Source organism: Monodelphis domestica, chromosome 2 (genome assembly GCF_027887165.1).
Source record: "Monodelphis domestica isolate mMonDom1 chromosome 2, mMonDom1.pri, whole genome shotgun sequence".
Taxonomy (NCBI): Eukaryota; Metazoa; Chordata; class Mammalia; order Didelphimorphia; family Didelphidae; genus Monodelphis; species Monodelphis domestica.
This window is the reverse complement of record NC_077228.1, coordinates 101,495,572-101,521,348: the sequence shown is the minus strand read 5'-3', so window position 1 is coordinate 101,521,348 and position 25,777 is coordinate 101,495,572.

Genomic DNA, 25,777 nt, shown 5'->3' with positions numbered 1-25,777 from the left:
ACAGACTTTTTTTTTTGGGAAAAGCAAACAAAATTGTTGGAGTTGGTTTCATCATGTGCACAAAGGGAACAAGAAACATAATTTCATGGAACAATTAGTCATTTGGCTTTATAGAACTCAAGTTGAACTTCAACAAAGAGACCACCATGAAGATAAGGACAAAAAGACATTAGTAACTACTGACTCATATCCCTCCTTTCTCATGTATATAGAATCTTTATAAGAATGGTCTATGTATGCACTGAAGGTATTCTTCATGAAAACATAAGAAGGGGACAAGCAGAATTTTTCAGATTATTTTCTCTAGTAGGCCTCCACCTTTATGTTTATACACTTGATTGAGCTATTATTGTCTATTGATGTTTAAGACTTTTGACTTTCAGGACAAAATTTAGAAGGCTCTTTTCAAACAAGGTTCCTCCCAATCACATTTAAACATTATATAAGACTCTATGAGAGATGCAGCTATGGAAATAACTTCATTCCATGATCCCCATCAAATGAGGTGAAAAATAGGGACTTTGGTAGTCACCTAAGATTTTTTGTAAGTATCATGGTAGATGCAATGTTTAAAATCTAAGAAGAAGGATCTGCCAAGCAATTTGCAGAGTTTTTCAAATGTAAATATACTCAATCAACATTGTAGTAATTGGATGAAAGATTCTTTAGTAAAACTCACTCTAATACAAAAGATATTGATTGGCCCAGCCTCCTGGACTAAGAAAACAAAGTGGATAAAAATTTGTAATTTCTAGACAAAGACTTGTTCAGAAACTAAATCAGTAGCCAGTTGAGTCTATCTACTTAGTTCACCAATATATTAGGCACTGCATGTAGAAGATTTCCAGGGTCCAAAATTAAAAAGAAAATGGAGATTAGGCTGGATTACATTAAGAAACTTCACTCTGCTTTCAGTGATCCTAAATTACTCATTGTCTCTAACAACATCTCTTTATGGTGTCCCATTGATGCCATATGTCATAAACCATGGATCACTATGATATTGGACAAATTGAAATGAAAAATGAAATGAAAAATCTCTCTTTCTTTTTCTCCCCTTTCTCCCAGGAAATTTACCTAAGTCTCAAAGCAAATAAGTAGAGAAGATAAGATTTGAATCCAGATCCTCAAACTGAAAATCTAGTGCTCATTCCACTATATCATCATAGCTGTATAGGTAAGTGGAGGTGAGGATGGGGAGAAACCCTTTCCCTTTCCTTCCCTTCAAAAATGGGAAGAGTAGTCAGGTGGATAAGGGATTAAATCTTCACATTTTTGAAGACAGTTATCCCATGTCCCAAAAGTTTTCTATTCTCAGCCTAAATATCCTCAATTCCTTCAATTGGGTATCATAAAGCAGATAAAGTTAAAGATGTAACAAACCCAAGTATAAACTGCATCTATAGACATACTCTAATGTATAATGCATACCCCACACCCCCAAGTATGGAGTCATTAAATTCATGCAAGAATATTCAGCTTAGTCTGTTCCCTAGAGCCTAAGATGGCCCCAAGTCTCGACCAGTTCTCCAAACTTTGTGATACACTTAGTTAACTATGAAATCCCCACACACAGGTATAACAGTGCCTTCTGAGCCCCGCAGGCAATCAGCTTATGGCCTGGGGCAGGAGTTGCATTACACACATCATTATCATAGTTTGCATAGCGATAGATGTGAATGACAGTAATTAATCCATTCAGATTTTCAAAGAATATATTTTAGGATGGGCCTTTTTACTTTGGTTTTGCTTTCATGATTGCTGAGCTCCACACGTGACCAGGGATCCATTGATTATGACCTCTGACAGATTTAATGTGAGAATCATCACAGGACACCATTCAAGGGAGTATTTGGAGATGAGCTCGAACAAGCCTGCAGCAAATGTATCCAACTGTCTTATTTGGTAAGTCTGACCACCCTTAATGGTTTGCAGAAATGCTCATGGCTTTTTAAAGCAGGCATTAATGGAAAATGCTTTGGGGATTTCAAACAACTGCTTCTGTGCATTTCATTTTTGTTCTTTCTCAAATGCATTTTTAAGGGCTGTTTAACTACCAATATCACTGGGAGGCTGCTTTCATGTCCACTTGCATCTGAAGGTTGTATGTTCTACATGACTGGGGAAAGAGGCAATTGTGTTAAATGGATGCAACTCAAGGTAGCTATTGGCACTGATTTATTCACTGGTTCTTAGTATCAGAGTATGCCTTATTCCAAGATCAGGCATCTTGCTTCCTTCTAGACCTTGGCTAACCCTGTGATAGCATTCATTGCCATATTATTTCCTCCTAGTGATCGTTCAGGCTTCCATTTCTGATTTCTAATTTCCTTTCTTCTGAAATTGTTTCTATTAGTGCTGAAAAATGTGCCTACATTGTTGCAAATATCCTTTCCCCCAAACCTCTTTCCATGCCCCCACCCCTGTCTTTATGGTGACTATATGGCTTCTCAAGGAATGCACAGTACAACTTAATAATTCTGCACAGGGGATGTTGGACTTCGAATATTGTTGAAAGGAAAACCTCATGTTGGAATAATCGCCCATTTGGGATTTCTGACAATAACATCTGAAAATAAATATTAGGTGTGAGAATCATCAGATGAGAATGGAAAGGATGTAAAAGAACCAAGGCTATGCTTTGTATGAAGACCCCTCCTTTATCTTAGAGTTCTAACGTCACAAACAATGTACTGTTCTCAGAAGTGCCCTGGTAATTTATGTGAGGATAATAGCAACAACTCACACTTAGATTGAGATTTTTATTGTTACAAAGCAGGTTTCTCACTTTTGTTTTCTTTCACATTCATTGTTTATATGAATCAGAATACTTCCTGAAATGGTCAACATGAAGGAACCATGGATCATTATACGCAAGTGACTGCAGTGATATTGTCCTCCCTTCTTTCAATATTTCATCCCTTGAACCATGACATATTGCTCCTGATCTCTTGCCTGTTACCACCTTGCCAGCCTGAGATGTGCATGAAGGATTGGGTTGTGGCCAATCTTCTGATTAGAAGTGCTCACTTCTTTGGTGATTTCCTGGAAATGGTGATATGTGGTTCAGCTGCTTCCCACCCAGAGTATTGGTCTGCTTCAAACTCATCCATATGTCCTACCATAATTGTGATCATGTTCTTGATGCCAACCTGATGGCCAGGGCATCAATCATGGTAATATGGTACTCTTTCTTAAACTTCCAAAGGGATATGTTGATGTTGATGCTCCTTTTGTGCTTTGTCTTGTTTTTGGAAGTACAATAAAAGCAACTCTGCCAAATTTAAAAAAAATTTTCCTCCTAATTAGAACCTAGGATCTATCTTTCTATTTGAGGCAAATTCCTTTTGTATTCTAGTTATATTTATATTAATATAATTTAGTTCTTATTTACATATTTAGTGATATGAAGATAATCAATACCAAATATTAGTAAATATTCCATAGTTGGCAATAAGTTCATTTGTTGGTCATTGCACAAGACTGCTACTTTTAAAGAATTAATAAGTATGTTAATGTGTTTTTAAAAATTTATTTTTTTCAGTTACATGTAGAAACAATTCTTGATGATTGCTTTCTGACATTGAGGATTCAGAATTTCTCTCTCCCTTCCTTCCCTCTTCCTTAACATGGGAAATAGTCTGACATAGGTTTCTATATTGCTTATGTCATAATAGAAGACACATATAATATATGCAATAAAACTCTCATGAAGGAAATAAAGTGGAAGATGGAATGCTTTAATATACACTCAAACTCCAACAATTTCTTCTTTGGCTATTTTCCTCCTGAATTTGCTTTGCTGATAATGGTTTAGTCCTTCACAACTGATCATTGTAAAATATTTCTGTTACTGTATACATTGTTTTCCTGGTTCCACTCACTTCACTTTGCATGAGTTCATGTAAGTCTTTACAGGTTTTTCTGAACTCATCCTGATTGTCATTTCTTATGGCTCAATAGAATTCCATAACAGCCATATACCACAACTTGTTCATCCATTTCCCAAGTGATGACCAACCCCTTGGTTTCCAGTTCTTAGACACTACAAAAAGAGTTGCTAAAAATATTTTGTATGGGTAGGTCCTTTCCCCTTTGGAACAGATATTAATTTTTATAGCCTGGTTAAAGCTGTGAACTTCTTTCCCTCTATTTCCTTTTAAAATGTTTATTAATGTCACATTATTTATACCTTCATAGTCTCCAAATAAATTCTCTACCACATAGAATACTGTAGTTCTTGTTTCAAATGCACCTAAAAGACTAAAATTAAGAGCTTAGAAAGTTGAACGACAGGTTTATGTTGGAATTTTAAAGTCAGTTGAGAATGATCTTACTGTGGTGAGAGTTGAGAAAATGATTTATGAAGCATTGCTCCTGATGGAGTTAGAAAGAAAGGATGTGTTTTATTTGAGATCTGTGAGGATATTTAAGGAATCTGTAGAGAGAACAAGGAGAAAGTTGGTAAGGAAGGAATTTTTTTCTTATGAGAATTCTGTTAAATATTATTTAATGAGTAAATCATAAAAATAAGCTTATAAAAATTCTAGGAAGAGCTTGAGATGAACTGAAAGACTGTTTCTGTTGTTGGTGAGAAACTGAAGAAGACAAACAGAAAGGAGATGAGAAACATTTTTCCTTATTGAACCAATTTTAACTGTGGTATTATAAAAAAAGGAAACATCTCATGAAGCAAAGGAAGAGGAGTCAATGTTGTTATACTGAGGGTTTAAAGTGACTCATTTTATAACATTGGTCAGCCAAATATTAAAAATAACTACACATGTTCCTTTAAGAGTGAATTGAGAGTTGACCTCAGAGCCACGAAGACTTGATCTAGGGCAAACATTTTAGGCAATTCTCAAAAACTTTAAGTTGTAGAGTAGGATGGCTACTTAGAGGGAATTTCTTCACTTGGGAGTCTCCCATGCCAGAGAAATCACAGGACCAGTCTATTTTTCCATTCCCAGGAAGAGAAGTCAACTATTGCTATATCATATCATTGAGTTGACTGGGGCTGTCATGTTGGTCATAGTGAAAATATTATAGCTAATATTTCTATATAATAATTATATATCTATAATTATGTCTATGATTTGCTAATATAGTATATATCCAATGATTTTAATGCTTACTTAGAAAAAGAAATAGAAGAGTAATTTTTATTGAAAAAAGAAGTTTCTGCATTTTGTTAAATACTATTTAATTGGGTGGTGGCTTAAGCTAATGAATTACCCAATCAGAAAGGGAATACAAATTTATTTATGAGAAATAAATTATCCTCACATAACATTAGGTCAAGACAGAGCTCAGGGGTGGGTAAAATTACATGTATGATGAGGAGTCAAGAGGAAGGTCAAGTTTGGGTGACATAATATGTGATATCTCAGATCCCTATAATAATCTATATACATATATATATTTATATGTGGCAGATCTCTTACCTCTTCAATCTGTTACAATACCAGAGAAAAACAGTTAACATATCAAAACAGTGACAGCATCTTAAAGCTCAGGCAAAATTTTGAAGTTTACCTCCCTTTTTGGAACTAAGACAGGAGATCAAAAATATGAATTCTCTAGGGACCAAGTTGTATAGCAGAGATTGTACCCTCAGGAAGAAATGTTTGTAACTTACTCCATCGTAATAATAAATATTCCTTTGTAGAAATTAATTGATGCTATTATTCAATGACATTAGGGTACTAATCTAATGATTGAAATTGAGAACACACTGAATGGGAGCTCTAGTAAGTATTAAAGAATTACTCCTGACCCTTCAAGGTTACCCTTAGGACTCTGGGGAGTTTTGGAGCAAGGAACAATGTAGCCCTACTGGTGAGTCTAACTTATTAGTGAGAGTTAAAGATGGGATAAGGATCCTCAGAGTTTAAATTTAAGTTTTTATGCTAATATGAAAGTTCTAAAGTAATATTGTGGTTGCTGATTTAAAAAAATTAACTCTTAAGTCACTAGTTTGTTAGTTGCTCTTAACAATTTAGTTTAATAGACATATAGTAAAAGAGAGAAGTGTAGGAAGGAAGTAGAAAGACTTGCCTAGCTAGATAACTTATAATTTCTATCCAAAGAAGTCCAGTTTACCTACCACCCAGCAAGGGCTCTCAAATCCCAATCTCTATGTGGAGTCATGGTAGTCTCTTAAACCAGGAGTTGGTGGTGTCTTCAGCAAGGGTTCTACCAATGCAGCCTCCTCCAGGAAAGGAAGTCTTCTCTGGAACCAATCTCTCCAGAAGCCAGGAAAGGAAGGCCAGCTACTCACTCAGCAAGTTGACACAGAATCCAGGGGAAAAGTCTCCTCTTCTGGTCCAGCTAACCAATGTGGAGTGTCCAAAGACGAACTCCAAAGGAGAAGTTCAATGGAGAAGCCCCTTGGACAGGAAGTTCAGGACTTTTAATAGATTTTTTTTCCCACCTCACTTTCTGTCCTTTCCCCACTTTATGGGAACCAATCACAGTCTTTCAATTTGCCTAGCATTGCCCAGGGGTGGGACAGTGGCCTCTGGAGTTGTAACCACTCTAGCAAGTGACTTGCAACTCTCTTACTTCATGTCACTTTAAGTTCTTGACTTATTATGACTTTTCATGACTTACTCATGACACTTTAAGTTCTTGATCTATTTAGCTAAAAATCGAAAAGGGGAGAATTAATCCTATCTTCACAGTACATATTGTCCTACTTACCAGTAGAATGTAAGATCCTTGAGGTCAGGGATTGTTTTAATTTTTGATTTTGTATCCTCAGCATATAGTATAATGTTTGGCATATAGTAGGTGTTTAAGAAATGTTTGTTAAATTCAGTAAACATCAAAATCACCAATGTAAGTAATTAGAAAAACAAATATATAAAATAAGAAACAAAATCTTTTGTAAAAAGATTTAGCAAAACAGAACTTAATGAATCAACAGATAATAAACAAATAAGAAACACTTATGTTGTGCTTTCTGAAGTTCTTCTTCCTTTGATCTTGTTTTCCTTTTTGCTACATACTTTGTATATATGGTTCTGGTTTTAACAACCTTGCTTTACACCTGAAAGATGTTCTGAGACAACATCAATATTGTAGTATTTTTAAAAATCCAAATCAATCAATCCAATTTTCCACCATCATCTGCTCTGTTTTCATTTAAATAAAATATTCTCACAATTCCCAATACATCATTCAAGTACTAAATATATTTCACATCATTATCAGCAGGAGTTTCTAATGCACATTTGGAAGGAAAATCAATGCTCAAACTGTGCCTCTGTTCTCATCCACAGTAATTATTCTTTTCTGGTCCCTCTGTTCTTTCAAAATAGTCTTAAACTTTGTCATGGTGGCATAGTGGATAGAGACTTAGTCTCAGAAGCTGAACATCTAGTTCAGTGATGGTGGACCTTTTAGAGACAAATTGCCCAAACATCAAACTACATGGACAAGGGGAAGGGAGCAGTCCCACCCCACATTCCTCTGACTTTCTAGTAAAGAACTCTGGTGAACTTAGTGCTGGGGCAATGGTGTATGTGCCCACAGAGAGGGCTCTGAGTACCCCACTCTGGAATATGTGCCATATGTTCACCAACAGAGATCTAGGCTCAAGGCTTACTTTTGATAAATATTGGCTATGTGGCCATGAAAAAATCATTTGGCTTCTCAGTATCCTAGCAACTCTCTATGTCTCTATATCATAGACAAGATGTTGATTTGTGTTGTGAGAGGCTTTCCTTATCTAGGACTTCCCTGTACTATTCATTGATCCAGTTCCTATTCTTATGGTTTACTCAGACCCTTAACTAGCAATTTTGTTGTCCAGAGCAAATGCATAAATGCACTCACATATCAATTTTTAAAGACAAATTAATTTGGGGTAGAGAATTTCTGGTATGTAAGGTTATGTTTGGGAAGATATCCTGAGAAAATACCCCACAGTAGAGTCAGAAAGCCCTTTTAACTCTTACCACATGGAGATGAGACAAAAATGGAGAACAATCTTCATGCTCTTTGGTTACTTGGCATAAGCAGCATCCCATCTAATAGATTCCTATTTTAATTAATTTGTATTGCTAACCAGGTACTAAAATTAATTGTTTCAATGCTTGGGAAAAAGTCCAAGAGTTTAATAGGTTCTTTAGGTAAAACTTCTGTGGTCCTCCCCAAGTGAGTGAGCTAATTTCTTTTAATTTTTTGAATTTATATAGATATTTTATTTTGCCAATTACATGTAATAATAAATTTCCACATAATTTTTTGAAGATATGTGATTCAAATTGTCTCCCTCCCTCTCTTCTCTCCCCTCTCCTGAAGCTGGTAAACAGTTTGATTTGGTATATATATAAACATATATATATATATTTCCATGCAAAACATATTTCCATATTGTTCATTTTTGTAAGAGAATAATCATATAAAACCAATGCCCCAAATAAAAACCTAAATAAGATAAAGAAAAATTTGATGCTTCAATCTTCATTCTGATTCCAGCAGTTCTCTGAAGGTGGACAGCATTCTTTGTCATAAAGAGTGAATTGATTCTAAGGCAATTGTTTTCCCAAAAAACAGTGCATCTTTTTTTAAGGACAATTTTGGAGAAAAGAATGAAATTCTTTTTGTTTTGTTCTGGCTCCCATTTTAAACATAGTGATAGTGAGAGGAATGTGGTAAGAAGGAATGTGAGAGCATGACAGTTTGGTTTTTGGTCATATGGATGAACCCACAGGTCAAGAAATAGTCATTAGAAACTTTAAAGAAAGCAGAAAACTTCTTTTTACATTTCTTCTAAAACTTATATTTTGCTTTGACAATTTAAGGTACTTGCTTTTTACTTATTCACAATTTTTATAGAAAATAAAATAACTTTATTATTTTAATATGTCATTAGATTCTTTTTGCATGATTGTAGTTTTCTTTGATTTGCAGTAAAGTCTAAATATGTCCTCTTACTGAAATATAAGAACAGAATACCTTTTTTTAAAAATTTGTTTGTATGAATATAAATTTTTAATTTGGTCAATTTCAAACATTATTCCTTGGTTACAAGAATCATATTCTTTCCCTCCCTCCCCTCCCCCCACCCTTCCACATAGCCAACCCGCAATTCCACTGGGTATTACATGTGACCTTGATCAGAACCTATTTCTATGTTGTTGATGTTTGCATTAGGATGTTCATTTAGAGTCTACATCCCCAGCCATATCGCCCTCGACCCATGTGATCAGGCAATTGTTTTTTCTTCTGTGTTTCTACTCCCACAGTTTTTCCTTTGAATGGGGATAGTGTTCTTTCTCATAGATCCCTCTGGGTTGTTCAGGATCACTTCATTGTCACTAATGGAGAAGTCCATTACATTCAATTGTACCACAGTGTATCAGTCTCTGTGTACAATGTCTGCCTGGTTCTGCTCCTCTCACTCTGCATCACTTCCTGGAGGTCATTCCAGTTCACAAGGAATTCCTCCAGTTTAGTATTCCTTTGAACACAGTAGTATTCCATCATCAATATATACCACAATTTGTTCAGCCATTCCCCAATTGAAGGGCATCCCCTCATTTTCCAATTTTTTGCCACCTCAAAGAGCGCAGCTATGAATCAGAATGCCTTTTTTAAAGGTACTTTCTCTTTTAAAATTTTTTTCCTTAGTTATAAACTTCATGAACTGATGAACATTTCAATATGCAAAGAAAAACAGGAGATTTATATATGAAACTATAAATTGTTGCATACAATTATAAATGTTTTCTATAATCAATTTTATATTATGGTATCAAAATAGCTTTATTTGTCTGTATATTCCTTTGAACTTCTGTTCTTTTCTCTGTATTTCAAGAAACATTTCAAATTATAAATATTTTCTTTCTTTTCTTCTTGTTTTCCATCTCTGCATTTGGTATACAAAATATCTTCTTGACTATAACTCTGTGAAATACATTCTTCTCTAGGCTCAACTTTGGATTTTTTGTACCATGCCCCAGAAACCTCTTCAAATTCTAGCCCTGGAACTCACATATTGGAATTGTCCTGGACTCGCTTTTGTGATCCCTTATTCTGTTGGATGTTTTCTCCAGAAGCTCAATTTTAGAAGGAGCTCAGTCTAGTCATATCTTATTTCTCTGCATCAGATTATCTTGGAATTTCTTTGCCTTGGCCTCCCACATGATTACAATGAATTTTCAACATATTTTCTTTTATATTTATAATGTTAAGTAACTTTTAGGATGTTGGTCATGCCTCACTATGTTCATTTTAAATTATTACTTTTTGTATTCCTTTTGAGGAAACTGGAAAACATTTAACATGATGCTTTTCCATATAAACCTTTTAGACATGTGCCTATTTATAGATTTAGCCACCTTTAATTTTCATAAGTTATTTGGTGGAATCTGCATAACCATTTGTCAGAAATCTTGCACATGGGGCTTTGGAGGGCTTCTCCAACACTATGAATTAATGCTAATATTAGTACATAAAAACAGAGTTTGATTCTTTTATTCATGGAAGTTAAGGTTGGACGACAGGCAATTTAACTTCTCCAAGTCCTTCTCTGGCTGAAATTCTGACTTTTGGGTCTTAGAAGCAGTATTGAGCATTCAGAACCAATCCCTGGAATTTTATGTATGTGCACATTTTTGTCTCATCTTCCTATAATAGTTAGGTAGCTGAGTATCTAAACAGTAACTACCTACATCCAATGGATATTTCTGGATAAACAACATGATTGAATGTACATAATTCACTGAGCTCCAATGACTTCAGAAACCAAGATCAGGGACCTTAGTATAGCTGTAAGGTCTAAAAGAGCATCACGATGTCAAGGACAGAATTGAGGCAACTTTATCATGATGCTTAAAATAAATTGAGTAGACACATGACAAAATTCAAGATAATATAAAATTTTATGGTTTGTATTTCAGGGACATTGGCTACATAACTGCTTATTTTTTTTTAACAATGCAAAAATGTTATCAGATTCTTAGGGCATTTCAGCAACTAGAATAGTAAAACATACAGGAATGCCCAACTTGAAAAAATCTAACCATTTTTCAAGATGCAAACTAGATAATATATTTATAAATTTAAAATAACTTTCCTCACAAAAAGGGAAATTTGATCTATAATTATAATATAAAAACATGTGCTAGATATTCCACATCCAGGAGTAGGAAGACCTGAGCTCCTCTTTGGACTCAGAGACTTACTGAGTGGCTTTGAACTAATTACAATCTCTGCTACTCTCAATTTCTTCAGCTGTCAAATTGAGATGATAAGAACACTTATCCTGTAGGATTGTTGCAAGGGCAGAATGAGATAATATGTGTAAAGTGCTTCCCTCGCCTTGCCTTGCCTTGCCTTGCCTTCCTTTTCCTTCCCTTCCCTTCTCAAAGGGCAAGTTTCTTTCATATAACCAAATTTCTTTGGCAATCTGATGAAGTCAATGAACCTATTCTCAGAATAATGTTTTTAAATGAATAAGATAAAATAGATAGGATTAAAATGAAACCAATTGTATCTAAATATTACATTTTTCAAAATAGTTTTTTAAATTTGGTCAATTTCAAATATTCCTTGGTTATAAGAATCATATTCTTTCCCTCTGTCCCCTTGCCCCACCCCTCCCATAGCTGACATGCAATTCCACTGGGTTTTACATGTGTCCTTGATCAGAACCTATTTCCATGTTGTTGGTGTTTGCATTAGGAAGCTCATTTAGAGTCTACATCCCCAGCCATATCCCCTGGACCCATGCATTTGAGCAGTTGTTTTTCTTCTGTGTTTTTGCTCCCACAGTTTTTCCTCTGAATGTGGATAGTGTTTTTTCTAGTAGATTCCTCCAAGTTGTTCAGGATCACTGTATTGCCACTAATGGAGAAGTCCATTACATTAGATTGTACCACAGTGTATCAGTCTCTGTGTACAATGTCCTCCTGGTTCTGCTCCTTTCGCTCTGCATCACTTCCTGGAGGTTGTTCCAGTCTCCATGGAATTCCTCCAGTTTAGTATTCCTTTGAGCACAGTAGTATTCCATCACCAATATATGCCACAATTTGTTCAGCCATTTCCCAATTGAAGGGCATTCTCTCATTTTCTCAAAATAGTTTTTTAAAAAGTACTGTTATGGAGATTTTAGGAAAGGGGAAGGGGTTTATACACAAGGGAAAATCACATTTAAATAGTTTGAGTTTATTAACAGAGGAGGGGCAGATGTGGGGAAAGGAATAAGGGAAAGGGTGGTAGCCTCTTACTTTTTTGATTATATATATTTGATTATCTAAGCTTATACTGTCTAACTATCTAAATCCCACAGTAAATCCAGAATCTCACACACACAGATTCAATGGTTGGTCAGGTATCAGGAATCCAAGTTGTGGTGTCCTCAGATGGTCCCATCAAGGTCTTTTCCCCAGTCAATCTGTCCACCAGGAAGACTGGAGATTTTCCTCTCACCCTCAGCCAGCTGATTCTCAAAGACCAGTTCCTTGATAGGTGGTTTGCTTAGGGAGTCTCAGCTACACACCTTCCTTCTTTACTTTCAGCTCCAGACTGAGTCAGTTGGAAACTGCTCCTTGGAACTCTGACCCAACCAGCTTATAAAAGATTCTAAGTCTTAAGATCTGCCAATCATTCTTGCAACTTCTACCTTCTCTTGCTACAGTACTCAGACCTCAGGTTAAGAACTTCTACCCTAGTGCATTATTTTATTGAACTAAAAAAAAATAACAAAATTCATCTGGAAAAAACAAAAGGTAAAGAATATCAAAGGAATTAATGAAAAATAAAGGAAGGAGGTATTGCAGTACTAGATTTTGAACTATATTATAAAGCAGTAATGATCAACCCTCTCCCCCCACCCCAATACTGGCTAAGAAACAGAAAAGTAGATTAGTGGAACAGAACATACAACAAACAGTTATAAAAGATTATAGTAACCTGTTTGACAAAAGTAAATATCTAAGTTTTTAGACTAAGAATTCACTGTTTGGTTAAACTTGTTGGGGAAACTGGAAAGCAGTCTGGCAGAAACTAGATATAGACCAATATCTTACACCATTTACCAAGATAAGATCAAAATGGATACATAACATAGACATAAAGGAAGATTTCAAAAGCAAAGAAGAACAGGGAACGTGTATTACCTATTAGATATATGGATAGAAGGATTTATGAATAAATGAGACAGAAAGCATTGTGAGATGTAAAATGGATAATTTTAAATACATTAAAAAGGTTTTGTACAAAAAATAACGTAATTAAGATTAGAAGGAAAGCAGTAAGTTGGGGAATTTTTCTTTCAAGTTTTGGAAAATTTTATTTAATTAATTAATTTAGAATATTTTTCCGTGGGTACAAGATTCATGTTCTTTCATTTCCCTCCTCTCACCCCCCCCCCCCATAGCTGACACGGAATTCCACTGGGTTTTACATGTGTCATTGATTAAGACCTATTTCCATATCATTAATATTTGCAGTAGAGTGATCATTTAGAGTCTATATCCCCAATCATATTCCCATCAACCCATGTGGTTAAGCAGTTGTTTTTCTTCTGTGTTTCTACTCCCACAGTTCTTTCTCTGGACATGGGTAGTGTTCTTTCTCATAGGTCCCTCAGAATTGTCCTGGGTCATTGCTTTGCTGCTAGTAGAGAAGTCCATTACATTCGATTCTGCTACAGTATATCCGTCTCTGAGCAGATAGAAGAAGAAATCCAATTAGATAATGATGTAACAGAGATTAGAGAGAAAATTTTTGGAATAGTGGAACAAAATACAAAGAAAGGGAAAGGAGCAGAACTGGCAACAGTCTGTAATACACAAACCTTAAATTTATTAGGACATTATAACTTTAAAAGCAAAGAACACAAAAGATTAGGTCCAAGCAATAGTGAATTGTCTCAGCACAAGACAAAAGTAACTTAGTAGAAAGGAAAAAATATACTTAAGAAACAGAAAGTATAGAACAAATAGCACAACAAAAAACAGAATCATATGAGACACAAATAGTAGAGGGTTCTAAAGATTCAAAGCAAACCGTAAATAAATTAATTGAAGCAAATGAGCAAACAACAGAATGGTCCAATGGGGAGGAAAATGCAGTAACAGAGAACATTCAAATTAGCAGACTTCCTGGAGACAATGATACTGAAAGCAGGGATGATATTACAAAAGAACATACCAATGACATAGTAGAAAAGTCAAACTTAAATTCTTATGCTGAAGAATTCCAACCAATAGTAACTGCATCAGGAATATCCTCATATGCCATGAGAGTTTGTAAAAAATGTAAAATTTGTATGCAGTTCAATCAGGGAGTTTATAAGACCAAAGGGTTAGGAGGTCATCCCTTAGCATATACTCCATTTGAATGCATACAGATAGATTTTATCAATATGCCAAAAGACAAAGGGTTTAATTATTGCCTTGTCCTCATAGACAGACTGACTAGATGGCCAGAAGTTTTTCCTGCCAAAGAGAACAATGCAGCATTTGTGGTCAAAATCCTATTAAAAGAAATCATACCTAGATTTGGGATTCCCACAAAATTGGACTCACACTGGAAGTCAGTTAACTCAATCAATATTAAATTAAATTCATAAAAATCTAGGAATTCAAGCAACATACTACACACTGTATCATCCCCAAAGTTCAGGGCAAGTGTAGAGATTAAAGAAAGATATCAAAATATTGATAGGAGAATTTTGTGTACTGTAACAGACATAGAAGATAATTAGACAAAAGATAGTGCTGAGAAATGAAAACAAAAATTGATTAACATCAAAAAGAGCACCACAAAGAAACAATAGTGACACATAATGTTCGAGACAACAAGATCCCAACAATTAAGCATCCCACAGTGAAAAGACAACTTTCCAGCCCAGAGGAAAAGCATCCCAGAGGAAAAGCAGTCCAGAGGAAAACATTCCCGAGGAACAGATTTTGAACCATCCCAGCAGAAAAGATTCTAAACCAGTCCAGAGGAAATGAGTTTTAAAGCAACCCAGAGGAAAAGCATCAAGAAAAGCTGCTAGAGAAAAGAAAAAAAAAGAGAGAAAAAGCTGAAATTGACAGCTAAGACTTTGAACTTTGTAAATTTGCTTAATAGCTACTAGAAAGAAGAAACAAAGAAAAAAAGTTGAAATGGACAGTTAAGACTTTGAACTTTGTAAATTTGTTTATACAAGAAGAGAACAGACGGAAAATGAGACTTGTATGTAAGACTGAGTGCGTTGAAATAATAAAACAAAATTAATTTCACATATTAGGGAAATAGTATGCAACACCACATAACCTGGAAGAAAGAAGAGATTCATCAGTCAACATGAGAAGTGGAAATCTGAAGAAACTTGATAAGTATAAATTCAACACAACACTATTAGGCACAAAACACAAAATCACAAACTGACATATATTGGGAGAACTTGTTTAAATAAGCAAGTGTCTGAAATTGTATTTATGCAAAATGTAAATATGTATATAGTTAGTTCCATAAGGTCTTAGGCAAATAGAAAGATCAATACATATTTCTATTGGACTGACATCAAGATGCAGGAACACTGTATATTATTATATTATATGTAAATAATCTCTACAAATAATGTATATACATTATACATTAGGTTAGCAACATAGTGATAGAGTCTGTAAATATTTATCATAGTATGTATATATGTTGTACATAAGATTAGGCTATAGATTAGACTAGGGACTTAGAAAATAGTTATGATAAATAGGGAATGGATTAGGAGTAAGTTAAGTATAGCATAGACAGTTATTTTTAGGAATAGACTTAAGCTGCATTTGCAAATAGTAAACTTTTAATTGTTTATTGTAAAGCTGATACTACAGTTGTGTTTAATGGAAATATATATATATGTATATATATATATATATAAAGTATTTTGCAAATAATAACAGATATATAAAATAGGAAAACTGTTTTAGTTTAACTTTGCAAGAGTAAGTAGTATTAGTACTAAGATTCAAATTTCTTTATAAATGGTTTTGTTCAAACATTTATTGTACTGAATTTATTGTGAAACCCTAAAACTACCCTTAGCCAAACCTTCTTGCATAGAATTCCTTAGAGTAGATAAAGTTAGCATAGAATGGCGATAGAGTAATTGAGGGAAGTTTACTATTTTTTGGGGGGGTAGTTAGAAATTAGATTTAGTAGCTTGGTAAATATAATAAAAATAAGGGACCTTGAGAAGGTCACAAAAAAACAACAACCCAAAAAATGTGGAAAGGAAAACTGAAGCAAGTTTTGGACTTTCTGCCAATCAGGTGTAACAAACAGTAGTTGGAATGTTAGAGAGACAGTTGGTGGGGGGAAGGGCAATTGGGAGTGGCAGTTGGTTTCTTGACTGACTTGCTTCCTGGCCCTCAGACTAGAAGGAGCCTCTCTCCCTGTATCTGGATAGAAGTGCCTCTATTCCTGATTTTCCCAACTCTGTGCTCTACCTGGATTCCTGTGATCGTGTCATCAAACAAAAGGACTTAAGGGAAGCAGTTTGAACTGTAAGCCCAGTCTTTAGGGGAATCAGCCTGAAGAGACAGGCCCAACCAGCTCTTAAGATAAGATCTTTTCTTCTTGTTGTTGTCTACTGCTAAGACTTTGAACTTTAGAAAACTAGTACAGATTAGCATAGACAGGAATAAAAGATTCCCCCCCCCCCACCAGCTTGTGAGGCCTGGCCTTAGCTCAAAAGCTGAGAGAGACTCAAACCCAATCTAGGGAAATCCCAATTCCCTCTTCCCTGATACCTCCCCAATCCAAACTTGTTAATAAAATTCATCTTTATTTAAATAACCACAGTCAGATAAGAGGATTATCATTTCAGGGGACATAGAGGGAGCTGAACCTCAGGACAGCCATTCAACCATAGATGGTCCTTATTGGACCCTTTCTGGGTGAAATTGATCTGGGGGGAGGCTTGTTCCTCAGGAGGGTCCATGCTTACCTGCTCTGGGGTATCTTCACCATCAGTCAATAGAGAAGACATCTCTTCAGGCTATCTTAGTTGGCCCATTTTTTGGGAATCCCATTTTTCAAAAATAGCCTCTTGGCAGGGGGCATCTCTCTCCTTTTACTTCACCTGCAGCCATATTCCCTCTCTCTCTTCAATTCCTCCATTCCCTGGTACAAAACCTTCCATATCCATATCCCCTGTTCTTTAATCCCCAACACATTTTCCCTATAAATATTACACTCTGCATCAATTTCTGGGGGTTGTTCCAGTTCTCATGGAATTTGGGAAAATTTTTGGAGAAGTTTCTTAGATAGAAGTCTTATATCTAAACTGTAGAGAGAACTTTGTCAACTATGTAAGAATATGAGTCATTCCCTAATTGATAAAATGATCAAAAGATTTGAATGAATTAATTTTTGGATGAATAAATAAAAGCTCTATGTAACTATATGAAAAATGCTCTAAATCATCACTGAGTAGAGACATAAAAATCAAAGCAACTCTAAGATATCACCTCACACCTCTTAGATTGGCTAAAATGATAAAGCAGTAAAACAACAAATGTTGCAGGGGATATGGAAAAATGGGGTCAGTAAATACACTGTTGATTAAAACTGTGAACTGATCCAACCATCTTGGAGAACAATCTTGGATTATGCTCAAAAAGTCATATGTGTGTGCCTTTTGACCCAGCAATATCATCATATATCCTTATATACTAAAGTGATCTGCAAAAAAGGTAAATAAACTATATGTTCTAAAATCTCTCTTTATGGTGCCAAAAAAGTGGAAATCGAGGAGATACCATGAATTGGAGAATTGTTAAACAAATTGTGGCATTTGATTGTGATGTAATATTACTGTGCCATAAGAAATTACAAACAGGTTAATTTTAGAAAAATATGGGAAGTCCCATGTGAAATTATGAAGTGAAAAGACCAGAACCAAGAGAATATTATATACAGCCATAGAAGTTGTGTATTTCCACCTCCAGAGAAAGAAATAAGTAGAAATAAGAAAGACTGTTTTATATATAAATGTATCTTTTTAAAAATCAAATGATGCCTTCTCTAATGGGAAAGGGGAGGGAGTGAGGGAGTTAATTGGGCATTTTAATTTAACAAACAAATGAATTAAGTGGTTAGATTAAAAATTGGTTTTTAAACGAACTTCATGGCAACATAATCTATTATATAAAACAAGGTTTAATGGGATTGTTTCAGTGCTAGATGTAAAAGAAAAAAAAACCTATCAACAGTCACTCATCATTGGCTTCTGGTTTTGTGGCTTGCCAGCCTATTCTGAAGAAAAGATGAACTTTTATGAAAACCCTTGTGCTTCCCATTTCAAAATTCAGAATAGCCCACTTCCCCTCCCCACCACAGTGGAGGAGATGAATCACAGTACTCTCCAGAGTTCTTCATCTTTCATCTCTTTAACTGTTCTTCCCACTCTTTTCCTCAGCTGGAGTGAGTCTTTGTCCAATATCAGCTTTGGAAAAGTAAACCCTATACGGAAGTGGTAAGATGCCAGTTGCATAGCTGACAACTTGAAACAATTTGGAACAAATGGTAAAAAGCAAACAAAAATGACTCCAACTAGTATCTTCAGATTCTTGGTAGGAATCCTCAAGATACAGAAAGCATTGCTTTTTCTATGCTTCTGAATGAAGAGTGAAAGGAAAAATGGAATCAATTCAATTGAAACTCCCCAGAGAAAGACTGTTTTGTTCTGAATAATAATGATAATACTACTACTACTAACTAGCACTACTATACTGCCTCCTATATGTCAGGCACTGTATTGCGTGATCATTTGATTCTCACAAAAACTCTCCGAGGTAAATGCCATTATTATCCCCTTTTGGTAGTTGATGAAATTGAGACAAATGGAAATTAAGTGACTTGCCCAAGATCTCACAGCTGTGCCTGAGGTCAGGTCTTACTTACTCCACTAAATAAGTGAAGCGAAAATTCTGAAAGAAAGAACACAAAGAGACATTGAAGTTGACATCAGGAATTTATGTCATTAATGGCAGGATCTTCACTTGGAGCATATCAAGGATCATCATGGCACCTTCCTTATAGTGTGGCAGAAAAAGCAGTGAAATGGGTCTGCCTCTTGCTTACTGTGTGATCTTGGAAGAGGTACAATCTCTCTGAACTTCATTTTCTTAAGGTGAAAGAAATTGAGATTATTTAACTTGCATTATCCACTTAAGGTGATTGTGGGGCTAGTGCTTTTCAAGCTTTAAGGGGCTATATTATCTTCTATTTACTTCAATCTTTGAGAGATTTGTGATTTTTCATAAGTGCAGATACTTCAGCCATAAACATTGATTGCAACCCATTTATCTATTACTTAGTAGGTGGTCCTTAGGAATTGCTGTTTCCAAAAAATTAATTGTCAGAATTTTATAGGCAGCTAGGTGGTGCTGGGTCTGGGTGTCAGGAAGACCGGAATTCAAATCCATTATCAGATACTACCTAGCTGTGTGATCCTGGGCAAGTCACTTAGCCTTTGCTGCCTCAGTTTCTTCAGCTGAAATTGGGATAATAATGATTCCTGCCACACAGGATTATTCTGAGGATCAAATGAGATAATATGTGTTAGGTACTTAACACAGTGCCTGGCACATAGTAGTCACTTAATACTTGTTCTTTTCATCCTACTGCTACCTTGGTCATGAGTCCATCCTTCTCTCTTTCATTTTCAGTCCATCTGTCTCTATCCTACATACATAATTTCCACGTTGACAGAAAATAGTTAGAGAAATACTTTTTTTTTACTTTATATTCCCAGTTTCTACCACAGAGCCTGGCATGTAGTAGTTCTTTAATCAAAGCTTGTTGGTTGGTCAATTGATTGATGAGTCTTTCTGAACTTCTCAGCTGATAGTGGGTATGCAGTCTGCTTCTAGACCCAAATTTGAAGTCTTTTCAGATTGGTGGGACTTGCCAGAGCCATCTTATGTCTATTGACTTTAAGGATCCAGGCTCATATTCAAACTGTGCTGAAGAAGCACTCTGGAAGAGAAATTTAACTGAGAACTATCCCTCTGATACAAACAAAAGAAAACAGAGATGTGGGAAGGAATCACTAATGCTCTGACTCTAGATTTGATGAGACAGACACCTCACTCTATATGTGGGACTGAAATACCATACTACTCTCTAAGTATACTTCTTTGTTTCTGAAAGATTTAATTTAATGTTGATCAGTTTCTTGAAATAGGACATTAATCACTTCCGGGTAATCATGGCTGCAATCTAGACGCCACACACTTCCTCTCCCTGGCACCAAACGAAATAGACTACATCAAAGGAGCATAAAAATCACCTTTGGAGGAACAGAAGGACTCCCCAGTACTCCCCAGTACCCCACAGAGGTGAAAGTATGTGGGGTTTGAACATTTTCACACTATAATAAGGAGGAAAAGCTTGCACAGAAACGTGAACTGAGCCGCCCTCCCCCTTCCACCTCCCCCACCAAACCAGAGTGAGCTACCGGAGTGCTCACTGGGACAGCGAGTGAGTGGGGAATGTCTCTGTCTGGGGGGGGCACTCCAGGGTCCTTGGGATCAGGGGCCTGCCAGGAAAAAACGTCTCAGAGCGGTTTCACGGGAGAATCCTGCACTGAGCAAAGGGGGCCCAGGGAGCTGTACTCGGGGTGGTTGCGCTGAGCATCTGGGCGGAGCTAAACACCAGGGGCAGACCACACGCTGATTATCTGGGTGGAGCTGAACACCTGGGCAGTTTGGCTGTGATCAGGGGCCCAGTGCTCTAAGAAACCTCGGAGGCTGGGAAGAACTAGTCTGAGGCAACCTAAATTCACAGAAAACCCACCCATATCACCCAGACCCAAGACCAAAAAGGAAAGGGGAATAAAACCACCAAAGGGATGGCTTACATGGCCCAAAATCAAGCCTCCAGGAAGAAAGGGAAAAAGGTGACTATTGAAAACTTTTATGGTGGAAGTACCCAAGGAAAAGAAGAGAATGAGGATGAAATCCAAAAAAAAATCAGAACATGCCTCCCCAAATGGAAACTATCAACAAGCTCTGGAAGATCTCAAACTGGAACTTACCCAAAAGATGGAAACCTGGAAAGAAAAATGGGAGAAAGAGATCAGCAGTCTGACAGATAAGACTGCTCAATTGGAAAAAGAGCTGGAAGAATCCAACAGAAGGGCAGACAAAGCTGAAAAGCAAAACCAGTCCCTAATGACCAGAATTAAGCAACTCGAAGAAAGTGAGATCATAAAACAGCAAGAATCAATAAAGCAAAGCCACAAAATTAATGAATTAGAAGAAAACATAAAATATCTCACTGAAAAGGTCACAGACTTGGAAAACAGAGAAAGAAGAGACAACCTCCGAATTATCGGTTTCCCAGAAAAACCAGAGATAAACAATAAACTCGATGTTATTCTACAGGAGATTATAAAAGAAAATGCCCCCACGTTCTGGAGCAAGGGGGCAAAATAGAAATAGAAAGAGTTCATAGAACACCCTCTATACTAAATCCCCAAAAGACAACCCCTAGGAATGTAATTGCCAAATTCAAGAGCTTCCAAGAAAAGGAGAAAATCCTACAAGAAGCCAAGAAGAGGAGCTTCAGATATAGGGGGGCTGCCATAAGGATCACACAGGACTTAGCAGCTAACACACTAAGAGACCACAAAGCATGGAACACGATATTTAGAAAGGCAAGAGAGCTGGGTCTCCAACCAAGAATCAACTACCCAGCAAAACTGACTATATACTTCCAGGGGAAAGTATGGGCATTCAACAAAATAGAAGATTTCCAAGCATTTGCTAAGAAAAGACCAGAGCTTAGTGGAAAATTTGATATCCAAGCACAGAAAGCAAGAGAAACATGAAAAGGTAAATATGAAAGAAAGGGAAAAGGAGATAAATCTTATCTTTTTCTTTAAGTCAAACTCTCTTCTATAAGGACTACATTTACATCAAATTATATATATTAATATGTGGGGAAAATGTTTTGTGTAACTCTCAAAAATTGTATGCATCATAAGAGTAGTTAGAAGAAACATGCATAGGGAAAGATTGGGGCATTAAGAAGATTTGGGGAAAGTGGGGGCAAAGAAAGGAAAAGGGAGGGGGGAACCATCGATAACACTAAGATTTACTTCAAGAAATAGGGGGGACTTAATAGAATAATCTTTCCCATATAAAGATACACATGGGAAGGGGAGGGGAAGAATTCTTATATGAGAACGAGAGGAAGAGAGCGTGAAGTGGTATTACTTAAACCTTACTCTCAGTGAAATCAAATCTGAGAGGGAAGAACATCTAGATCCAGTGGGATCCTGAATTCTATCTTATCCAACAGGGCAAGAAAGAAAGGAAAATTAAGGAGGGGGAGGGGAGAGGGAGTATAAAAAGGGAAGGAAGGAGAGGGGGGAGGGGAAGGGAGCATAAAAAGGGAGAGGCTAGAAAGGGAAGCATATCAAGGGAGGGAACTAGGGGGATTGACCTAAAGTAAATCACTGGTTCAAAAGGAGATAGCTAAAGAAGAAAGGTCAGAACTAGGGGAAGATATCAAAATGCCAGCAAATCCACAAATGACAATCATAACTTTGAATGTGAATGGGATGAACTCATCCATAAAATGTAGACAAATAGCAGAGTGGATTAGAACCCCAAACCCAACCATTTGTTGTCTTCAAGAAACACATATGAGGCGGGTTGACACTCACGAGGTTAGAATTAAAGGTTGGAGTAAGACCTTTTGGGCCTCAACTGATAGAAAGAAGGTAGGAGTTGCAATCATGATATCTGACAAAGCCAAAGCAAAAATAGACCTGATCAAAAGGGATAGGGAAGGTCAATATATTCTGTTAAAAGGGAGTATAGACAATGAGGAAATATCACTAATCAATATGTATGCACCAAATGGTATAGCATCCAAATTTTTAATAGAGAAACTAGGAGAATTGAAGGAGGAAATAGACAGTAAAACCATACTAGTGGGAGACTTGAACCAACCACTATCAAATTTAGATATATCAAACCAAAAAATAAACAAGAAAGAGGTAAAAGAGGTGAATGAATTCTTAGAAAAATTAGAGTTAATAGACATATGGAGAAAAATAAATAGGGACAAAAAGGAATACACCTTCTTTTCAGCACCACATGGCACATTCACAAAAATAGATCATACACTAGGTCACAGAAACATGGCACTCAAATGCAGAAAAGCAGAAATAATAAATGCAACCTTTTCAGATCACAAGGCAATAAAAATATTGATCGGTAAGGGTACATGGAGAGCCAAATCAAAAATTAATTGGAAATTAAATAATATGATACTCCAAAATCGGTTAGTTAGAGAAGAAATCATAGAAACAATTAATAATTTCGTTGAGGAAAACGACAACAGTGAGACATCCTTTCAAACCTTATGGGATGCAGCCAAGGAAGTACTTAGAGGAAAATTCATATTCCTGAGTGCATATATTAACAAATTAGGGAGGACAGAGATAAAGGAATTGGAAATGCAAATAAAAAAACTTGAGAACGAACAAATTAAAAACCCCCAGCAGAAAACCAAACTAGAGATCCTAAAAATTAAGGGAGAAATTAATAAAATCAAAAGTGACAGAACTATTGAGCTAATAAACAAGACTAGAAATTGGTACTTTGAAAAAACAGACAACATAGACAAAGTACTGGTCAATCTAATTAAAAAAAGGAAAGAAGAAAGGCAAATTAACAGCATCAAGGATGAAAAGGGGGATCTCACCTCCAATGAAGAGGAAATTAAGGCAATCATTAAAAACTACTTTGCCCAACTATATGGCAATAAATATACCAACCTAGGTGATATGGATGAATATTTACAAAAATATAAATTGCCTAGACTAACAGAAGAAGAAATAGTTTTCTTAAATAATCCCATATCAGAAAAAGAAATCCAACAGGCCATCAAAGAACTTCCTAAGAAAAAATCGCCAGGGCCTGATGGATTCACCAGTGAATTCTATCAAACATTCAAAGAACAGCTAACTCCAATACTATACAAAGTATTTGACATAATAAGCAAAGAGGGAGTTCTACCAAAATCCTTTTATGACACAAACATGGTACTAAATCCAAAGCCAGGCAGGTCAAAAACAGAGAAAGAAAATTATAGACCAATATCCCTAATGAATATAGATGCAAAAATCTTAAATAGGATACTAGCAAAAAGACTCCAGCAAGTGATCAGAAGGGTCATCTACCATGATCAAGTAGGATTTATACCAGGGATGCAGGGCTGGTTCAATATTAGGAAAACTATCCACATAATTGACCACATCAACAAGCAAACCAACAAAAACCACATGATTATCTCAATAGATGCAGAAAAAGCCTTTGATAAAATACAACACCCATTCCTACTAAAAACACTAGAAAACATAGAAATAGAAGGGTCATTCCTAAAAATAATAAACAGTATATATCTAAAACCATCAGCTAATATCATCTGCAATGGGGATAAACTAAATCCATTCCCATTAAGATCAGGAGTGAAACAAGGATGCCCATTATCACCTCTATTATTTGACATTGTATTAGAAACACTAGCAGTAGCAATTAGAGAAGAAAAAGAAATTGAAGGCATTAAAATAGGCAAGGAGGAGACCAAATTATCGCTCTTTGCAGATGACATGATGATCTACTTAAAGAATCCTAGAGATTCAACCAAAAAGCTAATCAAAATAATCAACAACTTTAGCAAAGTTGCAGGATACAAAATAAACCCACATAAGTCATCAGCATTTCTATATAATTCCAACACAGTTCAGCAGCAAGAACTAGAAAGAGGAATCCCATTCAAAATTACCTTAGACAAAATAAAATACTTAGGAATATCTCCCGAGACAAACACAGGAACTATATGAACATAACTACAAAACACTTTCCACACAACTAAAACTAGACTTGAACAATTGGAAGAACATTAACTGCTCATCGGTAGGACGAGCCAATATAATAAAAATGACTGTCCTACCAAACTCATCTATCTATTTAGTGCCATACCCATGGAACTTCCAAAAAATTATTTTTACTGATTTAGATAAAAACATAACAAAGTTCATTTGGAAGAACAAAAGATCAAGGATATCCAGGGAAATAATGAAAAAAAAAATACAAAGGAAAGGAGCCTTGCAGTCCCAGACCTCAGACTATATTATAAAGCAGCGGTCACCAAAACAATCTGGTACTGGCTAAGAGACAGAAAGGAGGATCAGTGGAATAGACTGGGGGCAAGCAACCTCAGCAAGACAGTATATGACAAACCCAAAGATCCCAGCTTTTGGGACAAAAATCCACTATTTCATAAAAACTGTTGGGAAAATTGGAGGACACGGTGGGAAAGATTAGGTTTAGATCAACACCTCACACCCTACACCACGTTAAATTCAAAATGGGTGAATGACTTGAACATAAAGAAGGAAACTGTAAGAAAATTAGGTGAACAGAGAATAGCATACATTTCAGACCTTTGGGAAGGGAAAGACTTCAAAACCAAGCAAGACTTAGAAAGAGTTACAAAATGCAAAATAAATAATCTGGAATACATCAAATTCAAAAGTTTTTGTACAAACAAAACCAATGTAACCAAAATCAGAAGGGTAGCAACAAATTGGGAAATCTCTTCATAAAAACCTCTGAGAAAGGTTTAATTACTCAAATTTACAAAGAACTAAATCAATTGTAGAAAAACTCAAGCCATTCTCCAATTGATAAATGGGCAAGGGACATGAACAGGCAGTTCTCAGCCAAAGAAATCAAAACTATTAATAAGC